Source organism: Muscardinus avellanarius (assembly GCF_963383645.1).
Source record: "Muscardinus avellanarius genome assembly, chromosome: 14".
NCBI classification, from domain to species: domain Eukaryota; kingdom Metazoa; phylum Chordata; class Mammalia; order Rodentia; family Gliridae; genus Muscardinus; species Muscardinus avellanarius.
The window spans coordinates 12,991,789-12,997,978 of record NC_137800.1 but is presented as its reverse complement, the minus strand read 5'-3'; positions in this window follow the sequence as shown (position 1 = coordinate 12,997,978).

Sequence of the window (6,190 nt, the reverse complement as noted above, 5' to 3'; positions counted from 1 at the left end):
ATTCTTCATTGCATTTTCAAAAAGAAAGTGGCACGATACTGGCAAGTTTCTGCGAAGGAAGCGTCATAAAAGGTGTATTAGGGCCCATAGAGCCATCCCGCGGCAGCAGAGTGGAGAATCAAGTGCGGATTCAGGAAGGCCTCAGTGGGCATAGGATAGAGCAGCACCGTCTCTGCCAGGAGCTAGGCTGGAAAGTTCTGCTCAACTCTAGAAGTGAAGATATTTCTTCTGAGCTGGGCACACACCTGTAATCCCAGCACTTGAGAGGCTGAGACAGGATCGCAGGTTCAAAGCCAGCCTCAGCAACTTAGTGAGATCTGTTTTCAAAATAAATGTATACATAAATAAAATGAGGCCGGGCATGGTGGCGCACACTTGTAATCCCAGCATTTGAAAGGCTGAGATGGGAGGATCACCGTTCGCGGACAGCCTCAGCTACTTAGTGAGGCCCTTCACAACTCAGTGAGACCCTGTTTCAAAATAAAAAGAACAAAAATAGTAACTTGGAGGCAGAATACCCCTGAGTTCCATCCCCAGTATCCCTAAATAACTAAATAAATAATAAATAAAATGAGGCTGGAAGTGTATCTCAGAGGTGGAGTGCCTCTGGATTCAATCCCCAGCTCCACAAAAATAAATAAATAAACAAGATATTTCTTCTGTTCTGCTGGGGTGTGTATTACTGGTCCAGCACTTGCCTAGCAAGTGTGAAGCCATGAGTTTGATCTCCAAAATAAATAAATCTCTTTGTATATGTTAAAAGTAGAGCTCTTACAAATAGACAAGGCGATGCGTGCCTGCCTGTAATCCTAGTACGTGTGAGTCTGTGCTCTGACGAAATGATTGCAGGCTGGAGGCCGGTGCCCAGTAACTTAGTGAGACTCTGTTTCCAAATAAAAATAAAATAAGGCTAGGGGAATAGCTCAGTGGCAGAGTGCCCCTGAGTACCACAGTACCACAAAAATCCTCAGTACCACAAAAAGTGGGGCTCTTAGTTGGTGTTCAGCACCCACATAGACATTTGCACTATGACTCAAAACAATTTAGAAGGCTTCAGAAAATATAACAACGGCCCTGTTTTTCCACACTACATTTCTCTGGAGGCTTTTTATATGTTTTCATCTAAAGGACAGCGTCCCAGGTGGCCACCCCCCACCGCCCAGGTTGCCCTTGGGCTACTAGTTCCTTCTGGGACCATCATTCCAAATACACGCTGTTAGCTGCTGTCAAAGTTCTGCAGAGTTGGCATTTTCAAAGCCTCTTCTGTTGTATTAAATCTTTCCCCTTGTGTTCTAAAGATACTAAAAATACTTTCCATTTGTCCTCCATATTAAGGTCTACAGGGACCTTCTTCTTAAAAACCTCTCCCAAGCCAGGCACACGCTTGTAATCCCAGTATTTGGGAGGCTGAAACAGGAGGATGGTGGTTCAAGGACAGCCTCAGCTACTTAGTGACGCCCTCTGCAACTTAGTGAGACCCTGTTTCAAAATAAAGAATAAAAAGCCGGGCGTGGTGGCACACACTTGTAATCCCCGTGCTTGGGAGGCAGAGACAGGAGGATCACGCAGGTTCTAAGCCAGCCAGGCTGGCTTAAGAGACCCTGTTTCCAAATAAAAAGTATAAAATAGGTCTGGGAGTATAGCCCAGAGATAGAAGGGTTTCCAGGAACCCCAGCACCACCAAAATATTATTATTATTATTATTATTATTATTATTATTATTATTATTAAAATAGGGCTGGGGGTATAGCTCGGAGGTAGATTGCCCCCAGGTTCCAGCTCCAGTACCAGCAAAATAAATAAATAAATACAACAACAATAAATCTTCTCCCACTTAGGAAGACAAAAACACAAGAACCCACTTCTCATACCAGTTCCTAGGCATATTGGGAGACGCCCTTGCAAACTTTTCTGAAACAACCACTTTGAAAATGACATTTCCTATGGTTCAGGCTTCCTGATTTTGGTTATATGCACATCGATTTTAAATTGATCAGATGATTTTTGGGGATGGAACCCAGGGGCATTGGACCTCCGAGCTACACTCCCTGCTCTGGTTTTTATTCTTTATTTTGAAACAGGGTCTCACTGAGTTGCAAAGGGCCTCACTAAGTACCTGAGGCTGTCCGCGAACTGCGATCCTCTGGTCTCAACCTCCCAAATGTTGGGATTACAAGTGTGCGCCACCACGCCCAGCTTGATTTTTTTTAATAAAAATTCAGAAACTCCTCTAACACAAGTTCAAAACATCCCCTTTAAGCTCTCGGTTCTGAATGTTTGGAGCAAAAATAAAACAATACATGCGTGTGTTTAATAGAAGCTCCCACAGAGATAACTTCAGTTTTACTCACAACCTCAAGGTGACCTTGGGTAAGGAGTCCAGACACTGCTGATCTGCTGGCCTTTTGTGAGCAGCTATTGACCAGCCGAGTGAAAATTGCTTACCACACTCTGATAGACTTGAGATGGCCACTTGCCTAGGGGTGGAAGCATCAGCCTGCAGGAGTAACTGTATTTTTCATACTTTTTAAAATCGATTTGCCTTGCCTTTTCTAGTCCTCCAAGAACATTGCCATTCAGTGAAGCAAGTTTCTCTCAATAGCAAAGATTTATGTTCTTTTTTTTTTTTTTTCATTTTTGTGATACTGGGATTGAACCCAGGGGCATTCTACCTCTGAGATACACCCTCAGCCCAAATTTTTATTCTTTATTTTGAAACAAGGTCTTGATAATTTGCAGAGAACCTATGTAGCTGAGGCTGGCCACAAACCTGCGATCCTCCTGTCTCAGCCTCCCAAGTACTGAGAATGTGACACTATGCCTGACTCTTAAGACTTATATTCTTATCCTACTACTTTAGGGATGATCTTCTGACACCATTTGAAATAGAAAAAGAAGCTGGGCATGGTGGTGCACGCTTGTAATCTCAGCATTTGGGAGGCTGAGACAGGAGAATCACGGTTTGTGGACAGCCTCAGCTACTACTTAGGCCCTTTGCAACTCAGTGGGACCCTGTTTCAAAATAAAGAATAAAAAACAGGGCTGGGGGTGTAGCTCAGAGGTAGAATGCTCCTGGGTTCCATACTCAGTACTGCAAAAAATAAAACAAAAAATAAAATAAGAAAAGAAACCCTTATTTATTTGGTCACCCCTGTAATCCTAGTACTTAGAAGGCTGAGACAGGAGAGTTGCAGGTTCAAGGCCAGCTTCAGCAACTTAGCAATTGAGCAAGACCCTATTTCAAAAGAAACAGTAAAGTAGAGCTGGGGGTGTAACTCCAAGGTAGAATGCCTCTGGGTTCAACCTCTAGTAAAAAACAAACAAAACAAAACAAAACAAAAAACCTGGTCACTAGGACATTTTTACTTAATATCATTAAAGAGCCAGGCAGACTTTCTTAAAATTAGCCTTGAGCCTTGAGTGTTAACATGGCCCCTAGATCCTCTTCTTTCTAAGTGATTTTTAAAACATAGTTTGACACAGCTGGTCTCTATAAAAAAAAAAAAAAAAAAACCTATCACAAGCCATCTGCAATTCAGCAGGGCTTCTAGTCAAGGTCATGACTCAGGAGTCTCCATCCTCTCAGAACAAGGAAGGCTGAAATTTGTCCACCCTCTGCTTTATTTTGTATAAATATTGAAGCTGATCTTCAGAATTTTTGATTGTACCATATCTACATAAAAAATTTAATCTCTTCAGAATTAAGTTCATCCTGACTAGGCGGAGTAATCAGTTGGGTAGACCAGTTGAGAAAGAGCTTCTCCCATTTCACTGATGGTGTGTTTTTCTTTTTATAATTATCAGGCTTTTCTCTCCAGTCTTTGTACTGAAAGTTCTTCCCTGTTCTGTAAAGATTCGTTGAGATAGCATTCTAGAATTCCCAATATTTATTCCAGTTGTTATAAGTAACAGTGGAACCTGAGTTTCTTTAAAAATATTATCCAACTTTCCCTACGCCAGGCAGAAAAGATACCAGAGGGAGGGATAGAACCCCAATCCCCAGTTGTGGGTATGAGTCTCCAGTTTCCTAGATTATTTGTGGTTATGAACCATGTGTTTGTTCTCCTTTGCCTGGTACCCGGCCCTCATCTACTCTGAAAAAATGTTAGACCGGGAGTAGGAGGCCCAGTAGGAGACAGAGGAAGGCCTGGGCTACGTGACAACCGTTCTGAAGATGGTGTTGCCACAGTCCCTTTTCAACCTTGCCGTGATCAGAAAGATCACAGAAAGAGCAGCTGTGTGTAGAGGAAGCAAGTTGTGCAGCCCAAGGACAGGGTTGTTACTCTTATCTTGGGTGCCAGTGGCGAACCTATTAACAATAAGGCTTTGTGTCATTGACGGTGTATGAGAGAGGGAGCCTGCCTGATGCTGGGCCCGGGGGCCTGCCCAGCCTCTGTCCGGCCAGCCCAAGTGAATGGGCTCACATTAGCTGCTTCCATCTATGCAGTCACAAAGGTGAAGATGAGACAGAACGGACTCCCTCCTGGGAGGCCTGGGCCTCGCGCCCCAGCAACCCTGGGGAGACTTGCTCAATGACACCTTTGTCTGAGACAGGGCCGTGCATCTTCTCAGCACCCTCACGATGAGTCTGGGTGGCTTCAGGTCCAGAAGGGAGAACATGGACGCAGAGCCTCCGTCTGCACCACTCTGAAGTGGAGCCACCGTGCACACTGCTGCCTGTAAGTTCAGCCCAGGAGCTCCCTCCACACCCTGGTCCCGCTCTCACCAAGCACCTTTTCTCTTTTGGATGTTAAAGTGAATGTGTATGATGAGGAGGCAACTATAGGCGTGTCCTAATAGAAATATCAGCAGGCTTTTTCAAAGAAAAGATCCTGCTTTCGCTTTTCAGACCATGAGGGGTCAGACATAGGAGGCTCGCTGGCTGGTAGTTTGATTCCCCCCACCCCTCAGGGTTCTTCTGAGTAGTGGATTATTTGCTTATGCTTAGAGATTTACCTGCTTTTTTTTTTTTTTTTTTTTTTTGGCTGTCAATGCTGTTAAATAGTGGAAATATTACTTATTGGCAGAAGTCATCTAATAAGTCTTTTTGTAAAGAAGAAATTACTTTGTTAGAACCTTCTTACTGGAAACTGGAAGTCATCTTTAAGATTAAAAAGAGAAGAACATGCCCTAAAAATTGAATGATAACTTTGTTTGCTCCCTGTGTCTTTATTTCTTAGGGGAGACATTGATATTTGGCTCTTACCCATTTAATAATTCCAGTCCAGGGAAAGCCTGGACTAGAATTATTAACTGTCTGGTCTGGTCTCTGACAAAGCCAGGGAATTCCCCTCTGAAGGGACATTCTCCATCACAAAAGGACGACCTCTTTCTTTCACCCTCTGGCTTACCCAGAGGGTGAAAAGCACTTTGGTGGCTGCTTTTGTGTTTGTTTTCCCCCCACTCCAAATCCCCTCTCCTGTCCCCGACTCCCTCCCTGGCATTTTGCCCACCACTAACTTCTGATCAAGCCTCCCACCTCCCTCTGTGGCTTTCTCAGCAGAGGCTACTACATGAAGAAAGGGAAGAAAGACATCACAGAGAACATGGCATCTTTGCAAAAGATATAGTTTTTTTATGATAGTAATTTAATAACTCTGCATGTGATCCTAACAACAGACATGGATGAATTCCAACCTGGGATAAGTCAAAGCAGCCAGAGAGGAACTGATGTGGGAGTGGGGGCTACGGAGAGCAGGAAGTGCCAGGCTAGCCTTTAGATTCTTCTGAAAAGTAGAAATATCATGAGGTGCAGAAGACAAGCTCCTCTGGGCAAATGGGGGCTTGGGTACAGGCAAAAGGGCTGTAGTGAGTGAATCCAGCAGGTTTTGGCAGTGGAGGTGAGAAGGCTACACCCAGGACTGATAGGCCCACACAGCAATATCTATTTATTTATTTATTTATTTATTTATTTATTTATTTATTTATTTATTTGTGGTACTGGGGATAGAACCCAGGGGCATTCTAGCTCCAAGCTACAACCCCAGCCCAATTTTTTATACTTTATTTTGAAACAGGGTCTCATTAAATTGCAGTGGGCCTCACTAAGTAGCTGAGGCTGTCCGCGAACTGCGATCCTCTCATCTCAGCCTCCCAAGTACTGGGATTATAAGTGTGAGCCACCATGCCCAGCATCACACAGCAATTTTGACGTTAAATACAGACCTGTTAAGGACCACAGACCAGTTTT